General features: G+C 54.9%; 1 protein-coding gene across 1 annotated transcript in view; it reads right to left on the reverse strand.

Moving 5' to 3' along the window:
- The window catches only part of LOC123022049 (wiskott-Aldrich syndrome protein family member 3-like), a 30134-nt gene extending 27002 nt beyond the window's left edge, over positions 1-3132 (reverse strand). The window contains exon 1 of the mRNA XM_044427443.1: positions 3080-3132. The gene's annotated coding sequence lies outside the window, so the exon portion shown is untranslated. The remainder of the gene's footprint in view (positions 1-3079) is intronic.
- Between the last annotated feature and the right edge of the window lie 12168 nt (positions 3133-15300).

Here is a 15300-nt window from a genome sequence, read left to right on the forward strand (position 1 = left end):
TGAGAGCACAGTCCCCTCACTCTCACCCAGACCCTTAAGACAACACAAGCAGGAGCCAAATTCTTACGAACTAAAGACCAGGCTGTCAATCTATTTCTGGCCTGGACTGCTGCAGCCTGCAGAAGCCAGCTTGCCTGATTTCAGTGTGTGCAAGGAGAAGGCATCCCTCCTTCTTGGAATGCCTGAATGCAGGCGGAAGCCCTTCGTGTCTCTTGCAGCGCGAATGGAGGAGCAGGAGCGCCCATTCACTCTGGGAAGCCAGGAAGTGGTTAGCAATGGGGAAACACAGCAGAAGGAGAATGCGGTTTTCCCCTGCCCCAGCCCTGTCACCCTCTTTCGAGATGAGACAATCCCCCACCCCACCTCCCCAAGGCCTGCGCTGCACGTGACACGGGAACACGTGCCCAGATGAGATTAAAAGGGCCTTGTGGGAGGAGAGCTGCAGCCCCTCTTCAGAGGCCCACCAAGTATTCCACAAACCAACATGAAAGCATCGGCGCCTCGAGTTCCCCCAGCAACTGGCATTCAGACACATCCTGCCTTTGATTCTCAGAGGAAACATGCAGTCGTCATGAATGGCGGCCTTTGATAGCCTTGCATCTTTGCTTATCATTTGAAGCAACCAGGGTGTGTACTCTGGGTCTCATCAGAGCAAGCGCTCCTGGAGAAAAGGGGCCTCATCCTTCCTCCAGCTATTTTTATGGCTTGACTCCATACCCGCACACCAGGTTTTGTTTCCCTTATTTGCAAAAACAAGCATGTTCCAACTGTTCCCAGAAAACACATTGCGAGGCTTTCAGAATGGCGCTTATTGCCATCGGAGGAGGAGGCGGGTTCGCTGCTGCCGGGGGCGGTGCAGCTGCAAACATGCAGTGCTGCTGGAAGGACCAAGCCCTCTCCCTTCTCCCACTCCGAGCAAAAGTGGATGCTTCGGAATGCGAGCAAAGACTGCAGGTGATCCAGTCCCTGGTTCAGGCCTTGGAGGAAAGCAAGAACCTTGGGGGGGGGGGGAGCTTCTGGTCCTGCTTTCTGTTTCCATGGTGGCCGGCCAGCCAGCCAGCCATCTGTGGGAAACTCACGTGGAGGCCCTGGGTTCAAGAGCGCCGCCTCACGTGTGTCCCCCAGCAACTGGTGCTCACGGGCACACTGCTTGGGGAGGAAGCCAGTGGCGATGGGGGCGAGTGGCTGCCAATCGCCTTCTCCTGCGTAGGCCTAACGCCCTCATAAAGCCACCCAGATTGGTGGCCCTCACTGTTCCTTGTGGAAGCAGTGAGGGCCACACTGCTTCCCGCAGCTTATCTGGTGCTGTGCAAAGAAGGACTTGCTTGTGTCTGTTCATGTCTGGCCAGTTCTCTTCATCGGATGACCTGCAGGTTTCTACTCTTAGGGGAGAGTTTATCTCCCTGCATTCTCTCTGCACCCTGCGTATTTTGGCACTCCTCTATCATGTTCCCTCGATCACCTTTTTCCTACGTCAGAACACTCCAGCCATCCTAACTTTTCCTCCAGCCCGTTACCATTCTAGTTGCCCTTTCTGACACCTTTCCAACTCCAATTTAGATTTTTCAAGATGTCCCTGCCACATTTGCTTTTCCCCGTTTTCCCAGATGTCAGATCCTGTACTCACATGCGCAGGAATATTGGAAAGATGCAGACAGGGCACTGGTGCTGAGAAAAGAACAGGATCCTTGTCCTGGAGTGTAAAAACAAGCTTGGGGTGCCTGAGTTGACTCGCAAGCACAGCCAGGCACTCGTGTGTGTGTGTGTGTGTGTGCACGCACGCTTCCCTAATTGTTCGGCCTTTTCTCATTCCCAGCTAGCCACCAAGCTGAGCCTCCCACACTCCTGGCGGTCTGCTTTCAGAGCCTTGTGGGTGCCTCGCACGGTGAGGCAGAAGAGGCAGTTTCCCTTCAAGAGCGAGGCGGCAGCCCGGGGAGCCCACAGCTCTGAGACAAGCGCGCATGTCCAGTGCCCGCCCCGGGATGCACACGATCAGGTCCTCAGCCTGAAGTTATTCAGTCGAGCCGCGGCAACCCTCTGTGCGAAGTCGGTCGCTGCAAGCCCTGGGCGAACCTCTGGGCAGCCCACCCACATGCAGCCTCGACTAGGCTTTCCTCACCTCGCCTCCTTCGGAGCGCCGGGGCGGCGAGCAACCCCCTCACCCCGGCGGTGCTCTCGCATGTATTTGCGCCTTTCGGCTTCCCCACCTCCCGCTGCCTGCCCACTCACAGCGAGGCACCCGTAAAGTGACAAGAAATTCCAAGCCACAGAGCCGCAGCTGCCCAAACGCCCACGAAGGCTCCAGCCCAGCTAGCGGGCGACACCGCTGCTGATGGCTAATCAGCTCCTAAGCCGGGCTAGAAACCCTGATCTCCTTGGAGAAGCCTTTGCACTCACGCAGGGCACATGGCGCTCCTGCGGCCGCCCCAGCAGCCGGGAGGCAGGGCGCTCTGCACATGCTCCGCGCCCGGACACGGCACAGGCGGGGTCCCGGGCGTCCTTCGCAGCACGCGCCCGGTCCTCGGGCAGGCGCACGCGGGGCTCCCGCACGCAGCTCGCCCCCGCGCCGCCCCCCGCGCCGCCTGCCCCCACTGCACGGCCGAGGGTGGAAGGGCGCGGACGCGGTGGCGCCGGGCGCGCCTGGGGCCCCTGCGCGGAAGAGCCCCAGCGAGGCGCCCCCGCAGCGCGCTCCTCCGGCCGCCCCTGCCTCCTCTCCGCCTCGGGCGCCGCGGCCGCCTCCTCGCTCGCCGCGCAGCCTCCGCGCATCCCGGCGCGCCGCTCCCGCTGCCCACATCCCAAGCCGCCGGGAACGGCGCCGCAGCCGCCCACCTGCCCTGCCCTGCCCTGCCCTCCCTGCGCCGCGCTGCCCCCGCACGCGAGGCAACGCCGCGGCCCCTCCCGGGCCTCCCCGGCCCGCGGCGCGAGCCCGCGCCCCTTCCCCGCGACGCGCGGGGTGAGGTCGACGCCCTGCCCGGCCAGCCGGCCGGCCGGCCGGCCGGCCAGCCCTGGCAGCACATCGGCTGCGTGCCCGCGAGAGCCATGTCACAGTCGGCACCCCCGCCCCCACCAACGCGCACACCTGCAAGCGGGGGGAGCTCAAGCCTTCCGTCGCGCTGGGGCGCATCGCCTCGCCGCGCGGGCACCCGGGCGGGCTGCAGGCACCGGGATGGGCTCCGCGCCCGGAGGCGGCGGCGGGGCTGCTGCCCTCACCGCCGGGCTATTCGCGGAGGCTGCAAAGATGCAGCCGCAGCTCCTGCTCGGCGCCTCTCGCAGCTGCTCCTCTATTGGGGCGCGCGCGGGGGGTGGCGGGACGCGCGCCACTCGCTCCGATTTGCGCGCGCGCGCGCGCGCGCGCCCCGGTCCGTGCGCGCCTGGGAGATTCGCCTGGCCTGGCTCCGCAGTGCAGTCAGGGCGCATGCGCTTCCGTTCCTCCCACTCTCACCCCCACATGGCCGCGCCGTCCTCTTCGTGGGAGGAGAGAAGCCATCACGTCCGTTTCACCGGCACGACGGTGGCCCTGCTGCTGGAGGAGGGGGCGCCTTGCACCACGGATGGGGGGCAGAGGGAGCAGGCGCGAGTGCGTTCCGCCCAGAATCAGAAAATGGCTCCCGCTGGCCCGAGCAGCCCCGCAGAAACTGGCGCTTGGGGACTGCACGTTATCCTCGGGACTAGCCCCTTGGATAGCCCGAGTTCCAGTCCAACACCCCTAGAAGGCTGCAGGAAGCCGTGGCTGATGGCTGTTAGCTCCCTGGGGCAGTGTGTCGACTCCAGGTTTCAGCCTGGACTTTAAAGGAGCTATCCATGGTGCCGAAGCTGTCTTGGATCTGTGCAAAGCTGTCTTTGCAGGAGGAGTTTTGTTCTGAATCTCCTTCGAGGACCTCCAGTTCTCTTGTTATGAAAGAACAACTCCTCTCCTACACACATGTTTTATAAAGCTCTCTCTTGCCCAACCAGCAGCAGTTTCTTGGGCAGAGTTTTCCCCAGCTCTGCAAGCCAAGATTTTTAACATGGAAGCCGAGCATCACCACCATCTCATACACACATCACCCAGAGCAGCCTTCCCCAAGTTGGTGACCTCCAGATGTTTCCAAAGTGTGTAGATGTGAAATTCCAGCAGGCTCCTACCAGATTCCCAGTTGCAGCCTTCTCCAACCTAGTGCCCTTCCAGTGCACTAAGCTGATGTGCTCAACATACCAAAGTCACCAAGAGAGGGAAATTTGCCATGGCAGCTCATGTTCTCTTCCTCACAGCTGAGGATCCTGACATGCCCCCCAAAAGGCATCCTGCAGTTATTCCAACTTTTCCTCCTTAGCAGATTTTTTTATTCCCACAGAAGTATTGGGAAAACATGGAAGGGTGACAGATGGAAAATGGTGGCAAAGTCTGCCCCTTTCCCCTGCAAAATTCCACAAATGCAGCACTGGCTGGATTTGTAGGACACATAAACCCATCATGGCTCATTTGAGCAGATCTTTTTGGACAAAGAAGTATACAGTCATGAAAAACCCTCTCATCACTAGATAGGCTGAAAGAAAAGAACCCATTCTTTTGAGAGTTGAGAAAGGGCGAAAAATGGATCTCTCCTTTCCAGAGTTCCTAAAGGCTGGAAGGTGTTTGGAAAAGGTGGAGAGTGTGGAGAGCAGTTAGGATGATGCTGAAAAATAGAGGATCACATCCAAAAGAAAGAGATGCATTTGGGGAGAGAATGACCCTCTGCCACTTTGCTTTTAAATTGACAGTTTGCCAATTAACAGCTGTCAAGTGCATCCGAAGCAACCCATCCGCAGCCTCACTTGGCCAATGTCCTCAGAAGTGTCTACTGCATTTTGGCTGCAGAAACTTAGCAGCATATTGGCCAGGCAAGGCTCCACATTTCAGTCCTTTGTGGGAACACACCCGTGCAAACGCGAAAAGGGCCCCATCCAGTAAATAGGTTCCTAAACATAAGTAAAGAAGCACTGAAAGAAGAGACTGTGTTATAATAATCAGGTGGATTTCTGCATGGTAACTCACACTTAATCCCCCATGTACCGCGTTATACTCCAAGGTCATCCGATGAGATTGGGGAACTCAGATTTGATTTATTTTGGTACGCTGTTGGCACACCAACTCTTCTACACTTTTCATTTCAGCGTGGCTTGCTGGCTTTGTCTGTATGAGCCGGTGCTTTTCTGTCCTCATGGTGCTGAGTTGTTGTTGTTTCCATTTTTCACTATCTAGCTTCCATTTGTAATCAGCTTTATTTCTGCATCTGCATGTAAGCTGTGAGGAGAGACCATTATTAAATTAGAAGGCAGGATCGCAATATTCAAGGCCATCCAGTGCTCATATTCCCGACCGTAAGCCTCATTGGCCATAGTGGCCCTTACCCCAGAGCAAACACGCACAATGCAATTTCATCTATTATTGAATCGATTTCACAGAACATCAAGCCTTCTCGAGAACAAGCACAAGCCTTCCTCAGATTTACCGCAGCCTTCTCTGACTCAACGCACTTCAGATGTGTAGGACTACAGCTCCAGTCAGCATGAGCCATGCTAGCTAGGGTTCATGGGAACTGTAATCCAACATGCCGAGAGTGCACCAAGTGGAAAGGTGCTTCCCCCCCCCCCTTTTAATCCTTGGAGAATGGGGGAAATCTAGCTGTTGAGGAAGCTGTTTGCATATAATTTTGAAATGCACATGTGTCCATCTTGCTCTTCCCTCCATTCTTGGTATCCTCACAACAACCCTGTGAAGTAGGCAAGTCTGCTAAGGAGCCACAGCTTCAAGGTCGCATGTCTGACCTTCATGGCTGAGCTGGGATATGAACTCTTAATGCCCCTGCTGTATAGGTACTATAAAATGTGCTGAGTGAGGGGCATGCTTGTTCGCTCACACACGTGCCTGCCCAGTTCATGCACTTTCGACAGTTTGCACCAAAAAGGGTGTGCGGCCGAGGGGAGGGGAGTCTTCCCCACATCGCTTCCCCTCGCTTGGCTTGTGGGCACGGGATGGACCCTTCCCTTCCAGGCGATCTGAAAGGGCTTCCCAGATTGCAGGAGCCGCCCTGGCTGCACCGGGACACAGGCCGAAGCGTGGCCATACAGCCAGCCCTGCCGTATGCTCCCCACGGCAGCGCCATACGGCCAGAAGGCCTGTCCTTTGCACAATGCATCTCATTAGCAGAAGGATTTGGCAGTGCTGACTAGGCAAAGCCATATTGTGTCACTTCCACTGGGCGAGGCTGGGATGAGGAGGCTGTGTATCAGGCGGTGGGGGGGGCGGTGAGGGCACCCTATGAAAGGGAGCTCTGTGCCGCGGTGAAGATGGTCCTCTGACCGATTCAGAAGTCCCTTTATAGTCCTGCGATGACGTCAGCGGCTTGCTAGCAAAATGCCCATCATTGTGATGCGCAGGGGCAGGGACTGTATGCTGCAGGGACTCGGGGACCGTGGGTGGCACTGCTTTCTAGATGCTCTGCACTTGGCGACAGATTGCACGCACTCTCTGAAGACCCAGGTTGGCCAGGCGACGCTGTCTGACCCAACGTGCCCCAGCTTTATCTCCCGGATCCCTTGCAGCACCAGCAGCAAGGCTGCCTGCCTTTGAGAGGTGCCCAGGATGCAGTGGCTTGACGACTGAGTGTGACCAGTTGCACACAGCCCGTTGCATCTGCACAGGGAGGCTGGCAAGGACTGCCACCTGGTTTCTGACTCCCACGCGGAGGGGAATCAGCTCTGTGGTGAAGGGCAGCGCCTGCTTCTTGAGGGTTCAGCACATAGGCCTCACCTGCAGAAGGCCCCGAGCAAAACGGATGGAGCAGCGCCAGCCGAAGGAAGAGTTCTCGGCACAAGAGACAGCCAGGCCCCGGCCCAGGAAAGCATCGCTGGCACGGGCACTGTGATGTCTCACTGCCTCATGAAGACTTGGCATTTGCTCCAGTTTTGTAAGGTGTTGCACCTGATCAAGAGTTCTAGCAAGCTTTTCACAGTCTCCTCTGTTTTGATTTCTGCACGCACCGTGGAAACCTTCTCTGAGACAGCATCATTTTAGATTTCATAAACTGGTTTGAGAGGATACGAGAACCTGGAGGAACCCATGGGGTCGCAAAGAGTGGGACACAACTTTGCGACTGAACAACCCCACCACCTAAAAAAACAGTATGTTATTGTTTCAAATAAAATTTCCCAGGTCCAGAATCCTTCTTTGGAAGTGGATCGATGTATTATATCTCAGTGAAAAGAGCAGGACTCCAGGCATCTATTTATAATGTGCTGGGAAAATACCCATGTTGACTCTTATTGAAAGTTTATGATTCCTTGTAGTTCCAGAGTTAAAAATATGTCTGGCCTGCATGCTTTCTGAGCGTGTTAATAAAGTTCCTTGCATAGTTGTCATTATTTAGGATGAAAATGCAAAACTTGAGAGGAAGTTCTAAATCTGTAAACGTTCTTCATATTTTCCTCCTATCTGGACTGGCGGATATTCCTGCAAGCTTTCTGCGGTGATTGGCGCGGTAGTCTGATGTATGTCGGCTGGGTGGTGGGTGGATGAGGCCCCAGCGCAGAGCATGCACGGACTTTTGACCAGTGCAACTGGATGCTTGGAGAATCCAGCCCTTCCTCCCAACCAAATCCTCCACAGGCCAACAAAGAAAAACACTAACCGGGGCTTGTTCCCAGAGATGGTGGTGCTTGGGGGAGCTACAAATTCAGTATAGCAGCCTTGTTAAAGCCATTGGTATAAAAGCTGCTTCCCGGCGCTTTCAACATCTCTGCATAAGACTTTTCGTCCCCGCTTCTGATTGCTCTCTCGCAGAAGTTTATTATTTGTTTGTTTGTTAAAAAATTGTATTCTGCCCTTTACAGTGTCTCAGGGGAGCGATAACATAAATAAATAAGATACAGCATCACAATAATATATAAAATTAATATTAAGTACAATACTAGCTTTTAAAATGCTGGGAAAATAAAACGGTTTTCACCTGCTGCCGAAAAGAGAAAAGCATTGGTGCCAGGCGAACCTCCCTGGGGAGCACATTCCACGGTCGGAGTGCCACCGCAGAGAAGGCCCTCCTCCGGGTAGCCGCCTCCCAATCTCCTTCAAGGAGGGCTCCCGGAGGAGGGCCTCAGCCGCCGATCTCAAGGGGCGGGAGGGCAGGTAGGGCAGGTTAGAGGGCATGTAGAGGCAGCAGGCAGCAGAGGCAGGCTGACCTCGGTGCGGGTCAGTCGGCGGCATCTAGAGCAGCCCCGTCGGTGGAGAGTGCTGTCTTTGCATGTTTGAAAACTTTCAGGGCAGCACGATCCTGGCCTTAGGAAGAGCTAGCTGTGTCAGCCACACCACCACGTCAGCCACCGTGCTCCCCATTCACACACCCCGTCCACAAAGTGCAACATTTCTTTCCCCACTGCTTCCTTCGCTCATTCGCGCACTTGGAACTCATCCCCTCTTCTTCCCCTTCTCCTGTCTTGGCTGCTGAAGCTTCTCAACAGTTGAGCTCCATTCCCCCATTGCTTGATGGCTGGACCATCAAAATGTGACTGAATGAGAAAGGAACATGCGGCCTTTGACTTTGTAAAAGAAGGGGCCACCACCTGTAAACCCCTGAAAATCCACAGGTTATTCTGAAGGACCCTTGGCAGGAAAAGTAAGATTATTATGGGCCAATGGCAAAAGATACCAGACACTGTACTGTGGACTAGTGCTGTGAAAAGAACAGAGACATGGTTTATTTTAGCATATTTACAGTTTATTTGTTTGATGTTGCTCTTAATGCTGCATTATACCAAACAGCTATCAAAGCCATTACAAAGAGAGGAAAAGAAAGAAATCTGCAAGGAATCCTTGCTCACGCCACAAGATGGCAGAGTTGAACCATCAGAAAAAAAGCCAAGATGAAACTGCAGCTTTTCCTGCAGAAAACAGGGACTTTGGCTTTTGGGTTGACTGCAGGCATTAGATCCCAGGGCGCTCATCTTCGGCTGGCGACATCAAGGAGGAGGACCAGAAGGGTCAGGGATCCCCTGGCGAGGACAGAAAGATCCCAGGCTCTGACGCCTGATGTGAGTGGGGCAGCCCTTATTGCATGGCAGGCCCAGGACAGCCGGGATCTGGTTTTCTCCATGGCTTCGATTTATTCCTCTGCTGCTACTGTCCGTGCAGAAAGGGATAAGCTATCCATTTGAAGTTGCAATAAAAAAATTATCAGCTGTATCTCCCTATGTGCCTAGGGAGGAATCGCTGATTACGAGGTGTAAGGACAGGACAGATCCAGTCCGCACTCGTGTTCTGCTCCCGGGATGTCTGCACCAGCCGAGAGCGGTCCCCTCCCCATTTCAGTGTACACACGCATCGCATGGGAACAGCCTGTTCTGGAAGCTGGGACTGAGGGCAGCTCGCAGTGCGGGTGTGACGTGCCGTTCAGGCGCTTGGTCTGGTCGCCCAGCCGGCCCCGAGCCAAGCTTGTTCTCCTGTGCCTGCCCAGGCCTGGCACCGTGCCAGCTCCACTTAGCAGAAATCCCCGCCACACGGTGCCTCTGTGTTCGTTGCACTGAAGCGCCAAAGGAGCAAAAGCAGGCACCGCGCAATCCATTGGCAGAGAAACACGGCAGTTGCCGCCCCAACATGGCTGCCCTGGGTGGGTTAGGATTATGGGATGCCAGCGGTTCAGCACCCGGCTTTAGTGAGGAAAAGAAGGATCTCTGCTCGTGGGGGATAGTAGATTGGCCAACCTTGGAAGAAAACCTCCGGAACTCTGGTTTCCTTTCCGCAGCCTCGGCAGATTGGCTGGTGGGACCCGACGAACGACTGGCCGACACTGAGATCCTCCATTCACATTAAAGAATAAGACCCACTGAAAATGCATTGCAGGTGAATGTGTAACGTTGTGACACGCACAAGCCTTCACTCTGCCTTATACGCACATGCGTTGTTCGCCATCGGCCTTATGGAATCTTGGTCCAGCACTGGCGGATCACCTTCCAGGGACACAGGGCCCATATTCCACGCCAACTCAGTGCCCGAGTCTTTTGCCATGCTGCCCCCTGGTGGGCCTTGTGCAAGAATTGTGCCCACCTGCAGTGCCCGTCCAGTCTTTGATCGCTTTTGCGAAAGAAGGGGGATGAACTGGCTTTGATCCTGCAAGGGGGGAGTGCGCTTTACATGCAGTGGATTTCCCCGAGTTCGCGCACCTCCTCGCTGGGGGTGGGACTTGGCTTCTTCGGGATCAGCCTGCTGAAGCACAGAGTGGCCCCGTCTGTTGCTGTCGGGCATTTCAGGGATGCCACAACAAGGGCAAAAAGTTCAAGGTTCATGAACCAGGCCCTGCTGCCCATCCTTGGGCGTCTTCAGCCCACACGCCATCTGTCTGTTATCCACAGGCCCTCTGGGATTAACTGCTCATGTCAAGATCAGGAAAGAGCACAGAGGCTCTGGGGGTGAGAGCTGCGTGCATGTGGCGTTGCTCGTCGCTCGACATGCTGGTTCGGCAGCCAGGAGGTGTGCAAAGCACATGCACAGGTTTTGAGCAAGCAGGGCTTCCTCCGAGCAGGTGCCAGTTCTCAGCAGGAAGGCCAGCCTGACGCCATTATGGAAAGCTCCTCAGCAATTTCTACCTGGGCTTGCCTTTCAGGAACGCTCAGAAGCAACACCAGGTCAGAGACGCAGCCGCCCAGTTCTTAACCGGGACGGGCTGCCCGTTGCACGTCATGCTGCTCCATCTCCACTAGCTCTCGGGCCCAGTTCAGACCCTGGAGCACCACCCGCCAGCCGCAGTGCTTCCCACGCATCTCCTGAACCTGCACGGGACGAAGGCCGCTGCCCAGCTCTGGCCCTGCCCTAGCAGCTTGCTCAGGGTCTCTGCTAGGCTGCTGCCTTGGGCAAAGGGCCCCGATCCAGCCTCGTGGGGCTCCCTGAAAGGCCACAGTCCCGTCCCCTGGTCCTCTTCCCTGCGACCTCTGATCGGTTGATGGTCTCCTGGCTCTTCTCCAGTTTTCCCTCATCCGGAGAGGCTGATTTACTCCCTGAAGGTTCCGCTCTTCCTGGTGAGGGCTTCAGACTAGAACATGCTGGCATTGGTGCTATCCTGGATCTAACCCTTCCTTTGGCTGCACCTGCTTTTTGCCTCTCCTGCCGCCTCCCCACAAATGTGCCCCCCGCCCCAGGCTGAAGGAAGCTCAGTGCTCCGCTGTGCCATGGGCTTTGATGGAGGGCCCTGTTCCACGTCCCGCCAGAGGTTCTGCACTGGGAAACTGCCAAGCAAAAATGTTAGTTTTGCTTCCAGGATTCTGTATGAATGTTTGAATCCATTTGCAAAAACCGGTTGGGGGTGGGGGGAACTGGTGTGTGGGAGCAGGTTAAATATTCCTCTCACTTTCCCACTCCAAATCTCCTCCTCCCTCCAGCCCTCCACTTATCACATTAAAGGCAAACCCTTCGGGCTTTTATTACATATGCATGTGCTTGCAGCTTGTCACATTTGACAAGATCCTTTCCAATGGCAGAGATAAAGGATCTTGGGTCAGATACAGTAATCCAGCATTAGCTCTGCAAATTATCTCCCCATAAACATCTCATCCTGCTTTGGAAAATCTTGCAGCTTTGGGTGGGGAGTGTTACTGAGTTCCCTTTCTTGGAGATGTTTGGGTTGGTTGAGATCCAAAGGATGTCAAGAAAAGAGTGTAGGTTTCCAGGTGGTTGAACAGTGTGATGAGAAGCTGAAAGAGAATCTGAAGGATGTAAGAACATTAGGAAGACCTGCAAGATCAGGCTGAAGCTAACTAAAGTGGAATATAACCAGCAAGACTAGTAGCCGAAGTCCCTTTCGGAGACCTCTTAATCTGGCGGCCGTAAATACCCCTTGTTCCACTGCATGCACTGGCTCACCTACGTACCACCTTATCCCCAAACTTTTCAGCATCTCAGAGAAAGCACTGGGAGAGGTCACTGGAGGAAGGGTCCCCAGCCTTTTTGCATCAGTGGCCACATCTAGAATTTGGCCTGCCCAGAATCACGAGCGTCTCACTGCGCAGCTGCCGTAGGAGGGATGGGAAGACCTGGCCATGCATAAAAGGGCGGCCATGGTGGTCGTGTTGCTCATGGCCAGAAGGCAAGCAGGTGACTCTACCTGACTGGTCACCTGCTCACACAGGTAAATGCAAGGCAGAGGCGGGGACCTGACCTCCAACTCATAAAGCCGCTTTTGGAACACAAATAAAGATGGCCCTGGAAGGCAGCATTTTCTTTGCAATATCCCAATTCAAACTATCTTAAGAAATGATATAATCAAGAGGAGGTGGGTATCAAAAGTGGGAGCACTGGCCCCCCAAAACACCACGCTGCAACCTCCGCATTAGGGGGTTTGGACATGAGGATACCCAGCTCAGTTTGCACTAGATTTACAAAATGGCATTAAGACACTGGCACTGCTATGTTCATTCACCTCTTTCTCCCACTACCCCAGCACACGATTCCCCCTTTTCACCACAGCGGCACACTGGGTTTTCTGTGAGCACAGAGTCTTTGTCCTCACAGCACCCCTGCAAGGTAGCCTAGAATGAGAGTGACTAACCCAAAATCACCCAGTGAATTTCATGGCTGAGGGGGGGTCTAGGACCCAGATTTTCTCATCTCCAGTGCAGCACCCTCCCCACGGCCCCCCGGATGTGATCTCCGTCCCCAATCCGTATGTTGTTCCACCTGCTTTCAACCTAGCTGAAAGGCCACCTCCTCCCACACCGCCCTGATCTCCATCTCCAGAGGAGCCCCTTCTTTCAGAGCGTCGACAGCATGCTTGCTGCTGATGCAAAGAGAGGGTCTTCTCTGTGGCTGCCCCCAGACTACAGAGATTCCTGCTGGGAGAGGTCAGACTGGGTCCCTCTCTGCTCTTCCTTTGCTGGCAGGAAAATACATTTTTATTCAAGCAGAACTTTGGCATGTATGAACAGGTCTGCCGGGTTGGGTGCCGCTTTTGTTCTGTTCGTGGATGTTTTCAACTGTGCCTAATTTTTGTGCTATTGTTTCAATCAAGCATAAGCACGATTGCTAACTGCCTCAACAACCATTTTCTCCATAGCCATACTGGGTACAAATCAAAGGATAATCCCTACAGGGAGCTTTTTGCTGCCCCGTCCCTGTTAGGAAAGATGCAACCTGCAACCCTTTTCTGCTCTCGCCAGCCTGGACTTTGGGATTTTTTAGGAATCCCCCCTCTAGCGGAATTCCTGCCCACAACAGCAATGTCCCAGTGCGGTCTTCCCACCGTTGCGGGCTTGCTCTCCTCGGAGCCACGCTTCCCATCCCAAGGGACAAACTTGATCCCTTCAGGGAGTGGAGTCCGTTCCCAATCAGGTTAAAACACCGCCCACACGTAACATAACAGGGAGGCCAGGGAGAAAAGTCACCCAATCGTCTCCTTCCCAAGAGGAGCCATCTCCTTCGGGGCTCCAGCCAGCCACTGAGCGGTTTCCTTGTGTGCTTGGGAGTTTCACAGCTTCATTTGTACTTCTGCAGACCTTCCTGTTTCTTAGTTGTCCTGTTTTCGATCCACAGTGAGTTTGCTGTTAGTAGCGATGGAGTTTCCCTCCACCAATGGCCACCGTGAACCCTGGATGTGGCCACCAAGAGGTGGATTTTGCGGTCAGCCCGGGCCCCATGTACGGTTACACACCACATGTGCATCCCCGACTTCTTCCTGTTCAGAATGACGCACCAATCGCATTCCCCAAGGAGGGGCTCTGCTGACCCACCAGGACACCATCCCCCCCTTCCCTGCCTTCTCCTATCAAGAGCAGATGCAGTGCAGGGATTCTCAGCCTGCTAAGAGCACATAGAGGGGAGAGCACCAGTTATGTATTGCTGCTTTGAAATACTTTGCTGAAAGAAAGCTCGGAGACAAGTTGCTGGATTTGATTCCTTGCGCACAGATTTGAGTTTTTAATTTGAGGTTTTCCTCACCAAAAGAGACATAAACCTGCAAATCAACCAGCCATCTTTAATAAGGACCACATCACAAGATTTCCACGTGGTCTCCAAGAACTAATCACAGCCTGGCAACAGTGACACACGCGCTGGTAACTTCCTGTTTAGATTTCTGCAATGTGCTCTACGTGGGGCTACCCTTGAAGACGGTCCGGATACTTCAATTGGTGCAGAATAGAGCTGCCAGGCTGCTGACGGGGACTGGGCGTTATGTTCACATGACTCCAGTTCTCCGTCAGCTCCACTGGCTCCCGATTGAAGTCTGGGCCCAATTCAAGGTGCTGGTTATCACCTACAAAGCCCTGAACGGCTTGGGTCCTGGTTACCTGAAGGAGCGCTTACGTCCATACGTGCCCTCCCGCCCCTTGAGATCGGCGGCAGAGGCCCTTCTCCGGGAGCCCTCCGTGAAGGACATTAGGAGGGTGAGTACCGGGAGGAGGGCCTTCTCTGCAGTGGCGCCCCATCTGTGGAATGCGCTCCCCAGAGAGGTCCGCCTGGCGCCGTCGTTATTTGCTTTTCGGTGCCAGGCCAAGACCTTTTTATTTAAATGCTATTTTAACTGTTAAGGTTTATTTATTGATTTTAAACTGACCAGGCTGTTTCCACTATTTTATGTATTTTATTTGTTCTATGTTTTTGTTTTTGTATTTATATGTGGGATTTTAATGACTGTAAGCCGCCCCGAGGCTTATGCAAAGGGGGCAGAATATAAGCTATCTAAATAAATAAAATGGGAGAGGGTGGCTGTGAAAAACTCCTCCACCCCGAAAAAACATCAACCTGTTTAGCATTTGGGTGGAACTTCCTCCAAGAGCAGTGGGTGAAACGAAGAGGAAAGAGGCTCGACTTGAAATGATTCGGAAAATAACAAGGTTGGGCCATGAGGCCCGCTTTCAAAGCGCGGCTGTTCTGCTTGGGGGCCTGAGCCTGGATTGCGCAAACCGCCCCCCCCCCAAAGTCCGCTTCAGGCTGATTGGGATTTAGGCCCATGGGATTCGGCGAGCCTTGCAGAACTGCGTAGGGCGCGCGATCGTGCGGGGGGGGGGGTCAGAACTGCACCCACAGCTTCGCCCTCCTCGTCTCTCCAGCTCCAGGGCTTCCCATGCTGCTCCCGTTTCCTTCCAGCCCCCTCCCCTCCATACTTGCCCGATCTCTCCCGCGCAGCGCCCCCTCCCCCGCTGTGCGCGGACGCCGCTGCCCTCACCGGGGGGGGGGGGCGCAGCTGAGCGCAGGCGGCGGAGGCGGGGCGTGTGCGAGCAACAGGAATTGCTTCTCTAACCCCGGGCTGGGGGAGTTCCTTTCGCCCGGACGTGCCTGCGTTGCGCGCACCCCGCCGCCCG

Source organism: Varanus komodoensis, unplaced genomic scaffold (genome assembly GCF_004798865.1).
Source record: "Varanus komodoensis strain SLA01 unplaced genomic scaffold, ASM479886v1 scaffold18_3, whole genome shotgun sequence".
Taxonomy (NCBI): Eukaryota; Metazoa; Chordata; class Lepidosauria; order Squamata; family Varanidae; genus Varanus; species Varanus komodoensis.